We start from the raw sequence: 13,238 nt of genomic DNA, 5'->3' as shown, positions 1-13,238 counted from the left end.
GCTCTGGTGTTGGAGATGTGGCAGAAGGAGGAGTAGGACCTGGAGGAGGAGGAGGAGGAGTAGTAGGACCTGGAGGAGGAGGAGGAGGAAGAGGAGTAGGACCTGGAGGAGGAGGAGGACTATGTGTGAGGTTACAAATGTGGGTAGCACATGTTATTTGGCCCCTCAACCCCTTATTGAGAGCTTCCAAAATTAAGGACTCACACAGGAGTCGTTGGCCCTCCTCCATCTGCAGCATTTTGCAGGCAGTTAGGCCAGCAAAGTCCTCCTCCACACCGTGGGGGCTTCTCAGGGCCTCTGTAGCCTTCCACAAGAGGCCTATGGCAGCCTCCTCCAGGTTACTCATCTTCCTGCCACTTTGTCTTTGAAGGTGTAGGGGAGGGACCTGGATATCAGGCAGCCTGCTTGGCCCGGCCACCTCCTGGCTGAGACTTCCCTGTGTATGAAAAAGGGACATGGTTTTAGTTTTTGCTTCATCAATCACAATCAGAAATTAGTACTCCAAACTAACATCTAGTTAACATCATTGATGGGACAACCAGAAATATTTAGAGGAATGCTATACCTGGCTCAAGCTGGGCTCCTCCACATGTTGCTGTCTGGAAGGCCCAGGTTGGGCTTCAGAAGCCTCCGCTGGGGGGGAAGGAAGCCTGGAAGGAAGACTGGAGAGTGCTGGCCTGGGTTCAGTCTGACCTGCCAGAAAATGCAGCCTGTCATAGTACCACAGCCTGGGGACATAAATGTCATCTGCAGCTCCTGATCTGTGGGAGTCGTGGACCTTCTTGTGCTCCCTTAGATAAGTGCTCCTCAGTAGGGATGAGCCGAACACCCCCCTGTTCGGTTCGCACCAGAACATGCGAACAGGAAAAAAGTTCGTTCGAACACGCGAACAGCGTTAAAGTCTATGGGACACGAACATGAATAATCAAAAGTGCTAATTTTAAAGGCTAATATGCAAGTTATTGTCATAAAAAGTGTTTGGGGACCCGGGTCCTGCCCCAGGGGACATGGATCAATGCAAAAAAAAGTTTTAAAAACGGCCGTTTTTTCAGGAGCAGTGATTTTAATAATGCTTAAAGTCAAACAATAAAAGTGTAATATCCCTTTAAATTTCGTACCTGGGGGGTGTCTATAGTATGCCTGTAAAGGGGCGCATGTTTCCTGTGTTTAGAACAGTCTGACAGCAAAATGACATTTTGAAGGAAAAAACTCATTTAAAACTACCCGCGGCTATTGCATTGCCGACAATACACATAGAAGTTCATTGATAAAAACGGCATGGGAATTCCCCAAAGGGGAACCCCGAACCAAAATTAAAAAAAAAAAATGACGTGGGAGTCCCCCTAAATTCCATACCAGGCCCTTCAGGTCTGGTATGGATATTAAGGGGAACCCCGGCCAAAATTTTTAAAAAAAAATGACGTGGGGTTCCCCCTAAATTCCATACCAGACCCTTCAGGTCTGGTATGGATTTTAATGGGAACCCCGCGCCAAAAAAAAAAAAAAAAAAAACGGCGTGGGGTCCCCCCAAAAATCCATACCAGACCCTTATCCGAGCACGCAAGCTGGCAGGCCGCAGGAAAAGAGGGGGGGACGAGAGTGCGGCCCCCCCTCCTGAACCGTACCAGGCCACATGCCCTCAACATTGGGAGGGTGCTTTGGGGTAGCCCCCAAAACACCTTGTCCCCATGTTGATGAGGACAAGGGCCTCATCCCCACAACCCTGGCCGGTGGTTGTGGGGGTCTGCGGGTGGGGGGCTTATCGGAATCTGGAAGCCCCCTTTAACAAGGGGACCCCCAGATCCCGGCCCCCCCCTGTGTGAAATGGTAAGGGGGTACAAAAGTACCCCTACCATTTCACTAAAAAACTGTCAAAAATGTTAAAAATGATAAGAGACAGTTTTTGACAATTCCTTTATTTAAATACTTCTTCTTTCTTCTATCTTCCTTCATCTTCTGGTTCTTCTGGTTCTTCTGGCTCTTCAGGTTCTTCCTCCGGCGTTCTCGTCCAGCATCTCCTCGGTGGCGTCTTCTATCTTCTTCTCCTCGGGCCGCTCCGCACCCATGGCATGGGGGGAGGCTCCCGCTCTTCTCTTCTTCTTCATCTTCTTCTCTTTTTCTCTTCTTCTCTTCTTCATTTTCTTCTCCGGGCCGCTCCGCATCCATGCTGGCATGAAGGGAGGCTCCCGCTGTGTGACGGCGCTCCTCGTCTGACAGTTCTTAAATAACGGGGGGCGGGGCCACCTGGTGACCCCACCCCCCTCTGACGCACGGGACATGACGGGACTTCCGTGTGGCATTCCCCGTGACGTCACAGGGAAGTCCCGTCAAGTCACCGTGCGTCAGAGGGGGGCGGGGTCACCGGGTGGCCCCGCCCCCCGTTATTTAAGAACTGTCAGACGAGGAGCGCCGTCACACAGCGGGATCCTCCCGCCATGCTAGCATGTGTGAGGAGCGGCCCGGAGAAGAAAATGAAGAAGAGAAGAAAAGAAGAAGAGAAGAAGATGAAGAAGAAGAGAAGAGCGGGAGCCTCCCCCCATGCCATGGGTGCGGAGCGGCCCGAGGAGAAGAAGATAGAAGACGCCGCAGAGGAGATGCTGGACGAGAACGCCGGAGGAAGAACCAGAAGAGCCAGAAGAACCAGAAGAACCAGAAGATGAAGGAAGATAGAAGAAAGAAGAAGTATTTAAATAAAGGAATTGTCAAAAACTGTCTCTTGTCATTTTTAACATTTTTGACAGTTTTTTAGTGAAATGGTAGGGGTACTTTTGTACCCCCTTACCATTTCACACAGGGGGGGGCCGGGATCTGGGGGTCCCCTTGTTAAAGGGGGCTTCCAGATTCCGATAAGCCCCCCGCCCGCAGACCCCCACAACCACCGGCCAGGGTTGTGGGGATGAGGCCCTTGTCCTCATCAACATGGGGACAAGGTGTTTTGGGGGGCTACCCCAAAGCACCCTCCCAATGTTGAGGGCATGTGGCCTGGTACGGTTCAGGAGGGGGGGGCCGCACTCTCGTCCCCCCCTCTTTTCCTGCGGCCTGCCAGGTTGCGTGCTCGGATAAGGGTCTGGTATGGATTTTTGGGGGGACCCCACGCCGTTTTTTTTTTTTTTTTTTTGGCGCGGGGTTCCCATTAAAATCCATACCAGACCTGAAGGGTCTGGTATGGAATTTAGGGGGAACCCCACGTCATTTTTTTTTTTTAATTTTGGCCGGGGTTCCCCTTAATATCCATACCAGACCTGAAGGGCCTGGTATGGAATTTAGGGGGACTCCCACGTCATTTTTTTTTTTTTAATTGTGGTTCGGGGTTCCCCTTTGGGGAATTCCCATGCCGTTTTTATCAATGAACTTCTATGTGTATTGTCGGCAATGCAATAGCCGCGGGTAGTTTTAAATGAGTTTTTTCCTTCAAAATGTCATTTTGCTGTCAGACTGTTCTAAACACAGGAAACATGCGCCCCTTTACAGGCATACTATAGACACCCCCCAGGTACGAAATTTAAAGGGATATTACACTTTTATTGTTTGACTTTAAGCATTATTAAAATCACTGCTCCTGAAAAAACGGCCGTTTTTAAAACTTTTTTTTGCATTGATCCATGTCCCCTGGGGCAGGACCTGGGTCCCCAAACACTTTTTATGACAATAACTTGCATATTAGCCTTTAAAATTAGCACTTTTGATTTCTCCCATAGACTTTTAAAGGGTGTTCCGCGGCATTCGAATTTGCCGCGAACACCCCAAATTGTTCGCTGTTCGGCGAACTTGCGAACAGCCAATGTTCGAGTCGAACATGAGTTCGACTCGAACTCGAAGCTCATCCCTACTCCTCAGGCCACCAATTAGGGTCTTCAAATAGGTGATGTCTGTCGTGGGTATCATCGTCTTCACAAATTCCAACAGATTATCCAGCGCTGCCTTCCTCTTGGTTTGGTTCTTATATTCAGGGTGGTTTATCTGCCACAGACAGGGCAGCTCCCTGAACATATCAATGAAGCTTGCCATAAAGTCCTCATCTTTCAAGATATCCATTTTCACTGCAAGACACAACACAAGACAAACCCTAATGTCAGCCTAAAGTCTTCTAAACATGTGCAAATACAGGCCTCAATCTAGAAGCAGTATAGGCCCAATGTTAAATCTTACCTTCGTTATCACGATCGGCGCCTCCGTTACACCTTCCTCCGCTCACAGATCGTACGTACTACACACGCGTGTTACGCTTTATAGACACTGCGCATGCGTGAAACTCCGCCCGCCCCTGACGTTCTTTCTAGTCTATTCCCCGCCCCTTCTCGTTCGGCGCAGTGGGGAAGAGCACATGGCGGAGTCAGAGCAGGTGTCTGATATTTACACCAACGAGGAGGAGGAGGAGGAAAGTCCGGAGCCAGAAACGTCCCGATCCAGAAGGAGACGATATAAGGCATCAAATGTGTCCTTTGGGGAGATGTTGGAGATGGTCGACATAATGAAGAGGGCCTACTATGACGGGAAGTACGGACCTTACCCCAACCCCAATGTCAGAAAGGCCAAGATAATGGCGAAAGTGGTCAAAAGTCACCACTGGAATTTCGGGGTACGACGATCGAAAGATCAGCTCAGGAAGCGGTGGTCGGACCTCAAATTAAGAGAGCACGAGCAGTACAGAAAGATCCGGAGAGTGCTGCAAAAAAGTAAGTAGTTGTGCTGTGTTCCTATTCTTTTTGTGTTTATTACGTTCGTGCTGCTCCATGTGGTTTTCTTAACTGTTATCCAGTTTAAAATGTCAACTTTCATGTTCATGGGCACATTATTCGTTCGTATCAAACATTTTTTTTTCGGCCTATAAAACACCATTGTTTTGGCCATATGCATTTGCCCACATTTTTTAGGGCCTACTTGTCTGAAAATAATTTGGTTGTGTAGATGGGTTTGTTACTAGAATGAAATGCAAACTAGATTCTATGTAAGGAGAGGACACTCAGCAGCTGTTTAGACATCTGGACTGAGGAGCACTAGTGTGGGACACAAGAACACCCTTTTTATTAGGGGGCCCACACAGGTGCTCCGGTGTATACTATAGGGGTGTCTCCATCTGTGAAGCTTGTACAAAACAGGTAAAGTATTGAAGCTTGACAAAGGACACTAAAAATTCTACACCTTGGAACTCTGCCAAAATAGACAATTGTACCCCACTTCAAAGCAATGTTTCATATTTATAGTTCTTCCCTCAAATATCTGTGTGCTAAGTATACCATTTTTTTTTTACATAGGGGAGAAAAGACTCGGAGGACACCTGTCAGGGTGATAACCGTAGGACAGGTAATTCTGCCAGTATTCCTCATGGTGGCTCCATTCTGCCTATTTAAGCCTGCTGATGGTGCATGCTGGTTGCTGGATTATCATCAGCTTCCTGTGTTCCTTGTTCCTGTTGTGATACCTGCTTCCTGTTACTACTCGGCTTGCCTGACTGCTCCAGTATTCCGCCTGCATTGACCCCGGCTTGGACCTGACTATTCTTTGGCTCCGCATCTGTACCTTGATCATCTTCCTGTGTTTGACCCCTGGCTCGGCTACCTTCTCTGTTCCTGATTATCCTGCTGTACCTCACCTTGGACCGGGAGATCAATGGAGGCGTTTTGGGGGTGCAACCCCTTCCTCAATAATAAAGTAGCTGAGAGGAAGGTGTTGCTCCCCCAAAACACGTTCCTTGATCCCCCGTGATGGCAGCTAGCACATGTTGACATTTGGATATTTGTGTGCATCTTCAAAATTTGGCTTTTCCGAGGGTGACTTCACCCCATCTGAACGCAATATCAAACCCAGTTTGTAAATACTCATGTCTGATATTGCCTTCAAGTTCTACTAAATGTGAACTTTGTAAGTTCAAGATTTGTGTCTTTCTTGTTGGTTTTAAACATGCCTGTTTTATTTTAAATGGACATTTCTACTTTTTCTAATGTGACCCCAAAAATTGTTATACTACAAACATGTTGGTTTGTTTTAAAAACCTTTTCTAAATGCACATGTGATTGTGCAGGTATTAAAAAGATTGTTAATCAAGCATGTGTGGATTATTGTCTCAACGCTACAACACTTTTGTGGTGCTCTAATTGCTGCTTTCTGTGACAATGGGGGTTATTTCCTAAGGGTAAATCCACTTTGCACTACAAGTGCAGTTTCAAGTGCACTTGTAGTGCAAAGTGTCTTTGCCTTTAGTAAATAACACCCAACAGTGCTTTGTAAGGTTACCCAATCATGCCATTTTCAGGACTCAACACATTTCTGTCAGGGTCAGCTAAAACAAACACAAGCTGTAAATGTCACAAAAGATTTGCTTAATTTTTTTTTTTTTAAAAAAGATTTCACACATTGTCTGGCATATTGATAGCCCCCTACCTGCAAAGAATTCAAGGAATTCGGAATTCCGGCCTCAGGCCCAACTGAGCTAGCATAGTTGGCAGAATGTTTCTGTAAAAAATTGTGTAGAACACAGCACGCCAGGATAATATGATTCAGTTTATACTCCGCCATATGTATGGGTGTAAGAAATAGGCAGAACCGGCTGGCCATGATTCCAAAGGTGTTCTCCACCACTCTTCTGGCTCTGGCCAGCCAGTAATTAAAAACCCTCTGGTCCGGGGTGAGGGTCTTCATCGGGAATGGCCGCATAAGACGGTCCCCCAGCGCAAAGGCTTCATCCGCAACGAAGACGAATGGGAGTCCTTTCACATTGTCTTCTGGAGGTGGCAAGTTCAAGCTGCCATTCTGGAGACGCCTGTAGAACTCCGTTTGGGCGATGACTCCATCACCGGACATTCGGACATTCTTTCCCACGTCCACATACAGAAATTCATAAATAGCCGACACCACCGCCAATATCACAATACTATTGAACCCCTTATAATTATAATAGTACGACCCCGAGTTGGGTGGTGGGACGAGGTGGATGTGTTTCCCATCAATTGCCCCTCCGCAGTTAGGAAAGTCCCACCGCTGGGCAAAGTGGGAGGCCACAGTCTGCCATTCCTGTGGCATGGAAGGAAACTGTGGAGGAAAAAAAAAAAAATTAGTCTTTTTGCACATAAACATGGAAAGCAGATTAGACACAAACATTCTTGGCCAACATCAAGATAACATTTATTTATGGGAATTTTTAAAGACCAAAGTATAAAGTACACCGATCATATTCCCCCTCCCACCCCTCTCATGGGCCATTTCTAACATTATAGGGGGGGACTCTTGGACAGGTAACCCTCTCCATTTCATTGAGAGATGAATGCCTAAATAATGGGTATTACTTTGAACAGCCCCTCCTTAGTTACACTATTGGCAGCCCACTGGACAGGTAAGAAGTGTCATAATACAAAGATATAAATACACACTGTACACATTTGAGCACATTTGGATATTCTGCTATTACCTATCAAGATAATAATAGGATACAAAAACTTTAACCAGTACCATTTGAAAGTATACAGGCAGGTCCTTGCACTACATGCTTTGGGGAATTCATCCATACATCTGAGCACAAAAAAGATGGGTATAGTATGTATGGGTTTGGCAAAGTCAGCAGATAGATGATTGAGGATGGATAGATAATTGTTATCAGCTGACTTAGCAGTTGGGGGGAGGGAGGGTTCCAAATGATTTGGGGACCCCCAAAAAAAAGCCTCTGGCACTCTGTCTGAATTTAAAGCACAAATCACATTTCAAAACATTTTAGGGGTGTTTGGGGTAAAGCACTACTATGGAGCTGATAAAATACATTGTTAAGTGACTACATGAGGTGAATATAGGGCCAGGAGACCATGCTGGGGAGGTAAGTGAAGGCAAATATGTATGAAGGACAACAAAAATAATTACAAAAATATCAAGCATGCATGAGGACAAAGGGGACATTCACAGCATATTCCAATTATGGTAATTAGGGAATGAGGAAAGAAATACAATATATTATCAAACATTAAATACAATAAAATGTGATATTAAAGGATAAAAATCTTACCTTAATATACTCCTTCTGCAGGACCTGTATGATGGCAGAACAGGTCTCTGGGATAATGATCCCAGAGCCTGGGGGGAGATGCCTGTCGAGAACTTCAAGTCCTGCAGGCTTCTCCCCGTCGCCAAGTACCGCAGGGTGGCGACAAGCCTCTGCTCCGGAGTAATGGCTTGCCTCATGCAGGTATCCTGCCTGCTGATATAGGGGGTCAGCAAAGCCAACATACGGTGAAATACGGGGTCCGTCATCCGGAGAAAGTTCCTGAAATCATCAGGATTATTCTCACGGATCTCACGGAGCAAAGGCATATGAGAGAACTGGTCATGCTGGAGCAACCAATTCTTGGTCCATGAACTCCTCCCCACCCTGTTCATGGACTGGACTTGTGTCAAGGTCAGGACCCCAACACCAGGCCCCGCACAGCACAAACTCTACGAGGAGTACGTATACGCAACATGGCTAGAAAACGGTCAGCTGCTCAGAACGAAGTAACAGAACGCACTGAAGAACAGCAAGGCCTGTGAAGAGCGACCTGAAAAACAGTAACGAACGAACAAGAACACAATGACAAGTCAATGGTACTCGCTGCACGCACTGAAGAGCAGATACAAACCCACAAGCACAAACCGAACAGCAGAAAACGATCTGAAAACCACAAGTTTGAAAAAGCGCGAATCGTCTCTCACCAAACTTTTACTAACACAAGATTAGCAAAAGGAGCCCAACGGGTGGCGCGCTTGGTTCTGAACTGGCCTTTTCTAATCTTGTCGTACGTGGTGTACGTCACCGCGTTCTTGGCGATCGGAAATTCCGACAACTTTGTGCGACCGTGTGTACGCAAAACAAGTTTGAGCCAACATCCGTCAGAAAAAATCCATGGATTTTGTTGTCGGAATGTCCGATCAATGTCCGATCGTGTGTACGGGGCATAACACTAATCCAGATTCAAGCAGTGGTCAGGGCAGGCAGCAAATAATAGAATAATCTAGGAACACGCTAAAGTCAAGGCAAGCTAATGGTCAGACTTAGGGATCAAAGTGTTTAATACAGGACCAATTTAGACAGAACTATCACAAGGCCAGAGCCTTGTGCTTGTTATGTTCAGTTAGAGCACCAGAGGCCTGGCAGCCAATCAAAACAAAAGAGTGGGAACAGGCACCACCAATCTGCTATTGAGCAATGGGGATGCTGTGCACGGGCCAATGGAAGCAGAGGAGCATTGTCTCCAGAGCAGGGCGTATTACTTGGCAATGGACACACAGACCGGGCAGAATACAGCAGGTTGAAGAGTAGGGGTTTGTCTAATGCTGTAACAGCAATGTGTAGGTAACATCCTTATACTGTAGCAACAAACAAATACACATGTTAGGACTGAGTTTTTAGATTTTTGTAGAAGAAATGGTTGCAATTTGAAAATAAATTAGTAGGTGTGTTTAAGAGAAAACGATGTGGATTTGACTGGGTGCAGTGTCTGTGCCAGAGCTTGATAAGAGATAACATAGTTCCAGAGTTTCTGTTTAACAGGATGTGAATGGAGCCATATTTACACATCTGATTGCTAAGCATTATTACCATTATAAAGGGAGCAGCTGCGGTGATGTTCTACTTCTGATTAGAGGTCTACAACTTTTAACTTGTGAGGCACAAAATGATTTTAATTGTACATTTCTTCATTGTGTGTGCTTGGAGATAGAAATCTTTCTCCAAACAATCCACATAGCTGCCAAGTGTTCCTGATTGCAGACTTTGTTTTTTGGTCCTTGGATTTTTAGCCCCTGGAAGTGTTCACCTTTGAATATCTGACCATAGTGAGTCGTTTTGGATACTGTAAGGAATTGTTAAAGCGGAGTACCACACAAAAATGGAACTTCTGCTTTTTGGAACCCTCCCCCCCTCCGGTGTCACATTTGGAACCTTTCAGGGGGGAGGGGGGTGCAGATACCTGTCTAAGACAGGTATTTGCACCCACTTCCGGCATAGACTCCCATGGGAGTCTACGCCACTTCCCGTCCCTCCGCGCTGTCTCCTGGGAATCACACAGCTCCCAGGAGAGAGCGGGGACCACTTGGGACGCGCAGCGCGACTTGCGCATGCGCAGTAGGGAACCGGGAAGTGAAGCCGCAACGCTTCACTTCCTGATTCCCTCACCCAGGATGGCGGCGGCAGCTGCCGAGAACCGAGCGGGTTCTCGGCGTCCCCTGCCAACATTGCTGGACCCTGGGACAGGTAAGTGGCCATGTATTAAAAGTCAGCAGCTGCAGTATTTGTAGCTGCTGGCTTTTAATATTTTTTTTTTTGTTTTGCGGTGTGGGTGGACCCCCGCTTTAACACTCCCGTTTTCTTTTCTTTTTTTTTTTTTTTTTTTGCTGCCTGTGTCTTTGGAAAGATTTCCTTCACTTTCTGTCATTATCTTCTCACACTGCACTATAAAAACATCCTGTACTTCTGAGTCATATTGAAGAGTGAAGCTATCTGTGGATTCTGCTGAGTCAGCAAAGTATCCATACTGTCTGGACACACTGAGATCTAAGGAGGTATCTCAATTGAGGCAGAACACATTCAGTTAGGATTCACATGTACTTTAGGTGCAGAGCAAAAATTAAAAATGTCTAGGTGCTGCAAGCACTTCTTATTAGGAGTAGGGATTGAGGGTTTTAATTTAAGTTTCAGTGAGTCAGTAGAAAATTGAATGGAGCTCAAACGGCTCCTGAGAGTTAGAGAAGCTTCTATCTAGTAGCCTGGACGTATTCTTGTGCCAAAAAATGGCTACTTGTTAGCTGGGAAAATTGGGAATATTGCAGAGTGGCCCAAAACGTACCCTTGGTTTATGAAAATAGTCATGTGAGTGTTGTCAGCATTAAAACTGGGGATTAGCATTTGGTTCAGGGCTTGCTTTGTTTGTCAACAAATATATTGTTCACTATTATGTCAATGCGGTCATAATGATCACAGGGCTTTGTTAGTTAGAGGTTTTTTTTCCGTGCAAATTTTGCTTAAGTAGTCAATTTTTAGGAATTTGAAGCTTATTTTCACATTTTGAAGCTTAGTTTCCGGAAAGGTGAAATTGGTAAATTTGGTGAAATCACTACCTCATCCCTTCAAGCTGAACCTTACTCTCTGAATCAATATTACCAATTTTTATGCCTTATGCTGCTAGCCTTAGTGAATAGATAAGAAGATACATTATATTTACTTGTTTTTAAGCTTTTTTTCACATTTCTTCATGTGTTTCCTAGTTTCTGGTCTATGGCCAAAGTGATGTCATACAGCCCAAGAGTCTTTATGGCTAAGCACACCCTCCTGTCTGCATGTCAGGTCTAAGGGCAGATGGATTATAGGAAGTAAATGCTACATGAATCAACTGACCTTACTTTAAGTGTTACTTTTTATACCCACTGTGGAACCTAAGGTGTTAATCCTCTGCATTGGTAAAAAGGCTTTTTGATCCTGTCTTTTATGATCCTCCCCTTCTTTCACAGTCCTCAATCCATCTGCTGAGCCTTGGGGGCACTCTGCACATGCTCAGTTTGGTGTGTATTGCTAGAGAGCTTTTTTTTTTCTTGGGAGTGTGCATGTAATCAGCCCAACGCTGTCCAAACAGAGGGTATGGGTCCTGCAGTCTCATAGGACAGTCAGAGTAGAATGAAAACTCCTCCTACAAGCTTTAACCAGACACTGATAGAAGTCACAAGACTGCTATATACTGCTGATGAGAAACAGTATTTAGCAGTTTAGATTTACTAAAATAATTGAATTTCCATGTTCTGTGTACTGTGGGAGACCAGATATAGTGAATGTAGGGTTTAGTAACACTTTAAGGTGGTCTTGATTAGAAATGTTAGGGGTTGTTTTTCAAGGTGGTTCCCAACAACAACAAAAAAGCGTGGAGTGATTAATGGATGAGTTTGCTTGGCTTGTTGTGCTTAGACACAGTTAAGTTCTACTTTACTAGAAGAAGAAGTTTCCTGGCATGTTGGAAAATGTCCACATGACCAATTACAAACTGTACCTTTTACCCTGTAGGTATCACCATCAGTGCTGGATCCATGAAACTTGACTGGGAATTAGCACCAGGAAATAGACACAAAACTGTTTAGTAGTGAATGAACTCAATGTTTTGGTATGGGTAACAATTCTGTACCACTAGACTGGGATTAACTCATGAATCAGCAAAGTCAGCAATAAACAGTGCATATAAGCATTAACTGCAATGTGAATAATAATACTATAAGTAGTCTAGAGTGCACTCTAGGAGAATGACCAGGATATGATGCAATGTGCCTTGAGAGGTACCCCTCAGCATAAACAATAGGTGAAGGTCTCTGTGTAGCAGCTGCAAAGGGACAGTCTTTAGTCCTAACTTTTCAGCCAGTTAGTGTTGGGGTCCAGTTGTACCATTGGTGCATGTGAGAGTAGTCCCAGTCAAGCCTGCAAGCAGCAAAAATGTTACTAGATGGCTGTTTGGCCAGTTCCTTAGGGGGTCAGTCTAACTAGCAGCAGATAGTAAATCCCCACAGTAGCAGCTCACCAGTCCCAGTGATATTGCAGTTCTCCATCCGGTCACACACAGTGATTAGTTCATTCTCTGCTCTGCAACCAGGTGACTCTGGCTGTCAGCACTCCCAAACTCAGCACCCTGTATCCTGCTCAGGCCGCTGATCCACAGCAGTGTTGATGCACATTGGACACCGATTTGCACTCTCCAGTCTCCCTTATGGCAAGAGGAAGCTGTAGTCATGTACAGCCTGAGAAAAAGCCGCTCTTTCCCCTCCTCTTAGCAATTTCTATCTGGGAAATGCAGTTCTTAAAGCTCTTGCTTACAGTAGAATCTCTCTGCTCTGGACTACAGTTCCTACAGTGCAGTACCGCCTGACATAGTCTACTGAACTCTTCCTCCTCTTGCTAATATAGCCGTTAACCAGTTCAGCACCACAGGATAGCAGCTACAGAGAGCAGCTGCAGCCAGTGTATTTTCACTGTCCATTCTTAGCCAATCACCTGGCTACAGCTTTATATAATAAAAGATTATTATTAGTACATATATCCAATGTATGAATAGGTGAGATCAGCAAAAAACTCTAAAGGAGTCCTGGTGGAATTGTGCTCATATACCCTGGTATATATATATTTATTAATAAAGATACCTCAGATAAAAGTTGCAACAAAGTTCAATTGGTGGGGCCCCTGAAGATGATTGCAATGTGGCATCTATGTTGGTGTCAGAGACTTGAAAACAAGATCAGCAATAATG

Source organism: Aquarana catesbeiana, linkage group LG06, assembly GCF_042186555.1.
Source record: "Aquarana catesbeiana isolate 2022-GZ linkage group LG06, ASM4218655v1, whole genome shotgun sequence".
In the NCBI taxonomy this organism is placed as follows: domain Eukaryota; kingdom Metazoa; phylum Chordata; class Amphibia; order Anura; family Ranidae; genus Aquarana; species Aquarana catesbeiana.
This window is presented reverse-complemented; position numbering follows the sequence as displayed.